Below are 3,710 nucleotides of genomic sequence, written 5' to 3' on the forward strand. Positions count from 1 at the left end.
AGACGTCCAGGCGATTTTTTCGAGTCGTGAATTAAATGAAATATGAACATAACCCCATACGATATATATTGTATATATACATGTATATCGATATATATGTATATATACGCGCACGCAAAGTATAAAATATAACAATAAGTATATATATTAATCATGTAATTACACGTGCACACGTTCGGATGCGCAGTTACACGTAATCTGTTAAATATTCTTCCCGCGTGCAGAAAGGAGAAAAAGAAAGAAAGAAGGAAGGAAAAAGAAAAGAGGATGTAACAGCGACGAGCTTCGATGAAGTTTTTGCTAACCATCGTGCCACTGACCAGCATCACGAGTACACCATTTTTGTTTCGAGCAGAAAACAAAGATTCATTACTAACTCTATCGAAATCGCGTTCTTCTTTTCTTTTCGGTACAGTCCATTACAGAACACAGATCGTCTCGGTTCCTGGTCTGTCCTCGTAATACGAGAAACCGGAAACGATCGAACTGTCAACCATCGAGATATCCAATTTTCACGTATCTTAAGTGTTATCCGAGGAAACAAAGAATTTTCACCGCCGTATTTCTGTTATCGAAGGAAGACTATTATTATTATTATTACTATTATTAACGAGTATTAAGGAACGTTGTTCTGAGCGTTTCGTTTCAACGAATACACTTTCTCCGTGGGCGAAATTGAATCGTCTACCTCTGAGCGAGTGTTACTGTACATCTTCTCTCCAATCAGTGGCGAGTTATAGCTTCACGAGGCCCCGGACAAATTTGAATTTTGGGGCTCCATGTACAGTGAACGAGGTTACAAAGGATTGGTTTGGGGCTCCCTTCGTTGGTGGAGGCCCCGTTTGCCCATAGGATAACGCGCCACTGTCTCCAATGTTCGGTAAATTTTGTGCAATTTTTCTTCGATCGCGACATGTTGAATTGACGAAAAGTGTTTAGTTCGTTTCGGCCATTTGTGTAATTTGTTCGAATCTACGCTCTCGCTACAGCGGTTACGATTCTCCTTCCTCGTCGGCGCAAGTGTGTTCGAATCGGTGGAAAGAAAAGTTGTTACACGTTAAATAAATGCTCGTTCCTAGAACGGTCGATACGTGTCGATAGACAAGCGCCGACAATTGTCGTCGAAATATTGCGAATACACACGCGAGAGATCTACCGTGTGGCGGCAGGTTTTGCAATTTATCGTTCGAGTTCGTTTTATATTTTTTCTTTCTCTCGAAGCACACGTGTTTATTGCTTGTTTGCCAATTTACATATCGAGCCGATCTACGAGATCTAAAAATTGTTTTAGCGCTGTATCGTGTCACTGATCGTCCATTTTCGTCCAGGCTAACTGACTAAACGAAATTTCTTCACCGGCCTTCATCTTCGGAACGTCGACAATTTCGCGTCAGACGACTTACATCGTTCACATTGTAAATTGTGCCATTGTTTCTGTCCATTCGTTTCTGTTTTCGAAACGTAAGTCACGCCGGCACACACACACACACACACACACACACACACCCCAAGATTTCGTTCGTTTTCTTCTGTAAAAAAAAAAAAAAAAAAAAGAGAGAGAGAAAAGGTGACAAATGACAAAATTCGAAGGAACGAAAATAAGCTGTTATTTTTTTTCTTCTTTTCGGTTGATCCGAGGCGTTCTTCAATGGGGGAAAACTGCGTCGTGATCGTTGCGTGAGAAGTGACGGCAAGCTAAACGAGAAACGAAAAAAAAAAGAAAAGGAAGAAAAGAAACAACACACGAATTCACGAATTTCAAGACACTCGCTGTATCCCGTTCAGTCGTCGTTCGTCTTTTTACCTTTTTTCTTCTTCTTTTCTTCTCTCGTGACATGGGCCTTTTTCGTTGTCGCGTGAAAAACAAGAAACAAACAACACAACACCGAGTGTTTCGTGAGTACACGGCATGTTATGAATAAAAAAGTACCGCGGGAGTCTGAGAGTGTCGTCTCGTCATTCACATCGTCAAATTAACGAACCGTTACCAAACAGTCCGCGCGTGATTCTGTTACTGGAACGCGCGTTACAGCGAACGCGGAGACAACGGAGCGGAAAGGGTTTTTAAAAACATATTTTTTACGACGCCTCGCGAGAGAGCACAGGCAAAATAAAAAAAGAAAACGAAAAAAAAAAAAACGAAGAAGCAAATCGGGGGCTGGGGGGACGGACGGACCGAGAGATAGCGCGCGAAAGATAGAACGGGAAGCTCGGCGATATGGTACAGCTTGCAATGAGGAAACTTGCAATATAACAAGCAATAAATAAGCCACTTTTAATTCCATGTATACTAAACAATTATGTGGATGCTTAATGAGATTTATTGAATTAAACGAGCAAAGAAAAAAAAAAAAAAAAGCCAAAAACTAAAGAGGAAATACCGATTTTACATATTCTTACTAATCGTAATTTTACGATTAACAAATAACGTATAGCGACATACCTAAATTATACGATTATGTATCGATTTAACGAGGGGTAAAAGAGCAGATTTAAAGAAAAAAAAAATGGTAAATAAATAATTATTAAACTAAAACGCAAAAAAAAAAAAAAGAGAGAAGAAGAAGAAGAGCAGAAACGTTCTTTGGGGTGGCGGGGTGCTTATCCCGCCTGGCATAGACGCTAATGTCTAATCTACCATTAAGTACGTAAAAGTTTCAATTTTACACTACCGATAATAATGACATAACGGTAAGGTTCTATAATTAAGATACAATGATGATTTATAATAATTATAACGTTGTACAGAATATTTATGAAAGGCGCGCTGCTGGCGAAAGAGCCGCGCGTTTCTTCAGTTTCTTTATTCGTGTGTGTTCGTCGTCGTACATCGCGCGTACGCGAGAGACGAGCGCGACGAAGAGTGGAGAGAGAAAAAAAATAAAAATAAAACGATAAAAAAAGAAACAAAGAAGGGAGAGGAGTAGCGTACGAGAGAGAGAGAGAGAGAGAGAGAGAGAGAGAGAAATAAACGAAGAAGAAAAAGGGAGAGAGAGAGAGAAGGAACAATTACGAATAGACAAATGGTAAAACGCTTGCCTTTTCGGGGGGAAATCGGTAAACAAAAAAGGAAAAAAATATTGTTCGAATAATAATAATTAATTAGTCGTGATGTGAAGTCGTGGACAAAAAAAAAAAAAAGGAATTTTTCCAGGCAGACCCTCTCTTACATATATTTAGTGTGAAAACGGACAACGCGCGACTCTCTATCCAAAAGCGGCTAGACTATAATGGATGTTTTGTAAGATAAAGCAAAACGATCACGGATTATTAATTGAGGTCGCGTTCAAGAGAAATAATAGTACGGTCGTGTTGCGTGTTTTATTCGAGATCGCTCGAATTTATGTTACACGACCACGACGACGACGACGACAGCCTTTCTCTTAACGAGAGGTGTAATAATAAAAGAAAAAGAAAAAAACAGTAAGAAAAGAAATAAAAAAAAAAAAATGATGACGATGAAGAGGAAGAAGCGTTTGAGAGTGAAAGAGAGAGAAGCCGCGGCTCTTTTCTTCCGCGGATATATTTCGAGCGTTAGCGACAGATGTGTGCCGTCGTCGAAGGGCGAGAAATTGCGGTCCTTGGAAATTGAGAAAAAGAGAAAAACGTCGGAGGAGAGAGAGTAATAAAACGGAAGGGAAAAAAAAAGTTAAAAAAACAAAAGCGAAATAAAATAGAAACAAAAGAAAGAAAGTGAGAGAATTTATCCG

This window comes from Habropoda laboriosa, unplaced genomic scaffold (genome assembly GCF_001263275.1).
Source record: "Habropoda laboriosa isolate 0110345459 unplaced genomic scaffold, ASM126327v1 scaffold822, whole genome shotgun sequence".
Lineage (NCBI taxonomy): Eukaryota > Metazoa > Arthropoda > Insecta > Hymenoptera > Apidae > Habropoda > Habropoda laboriosa.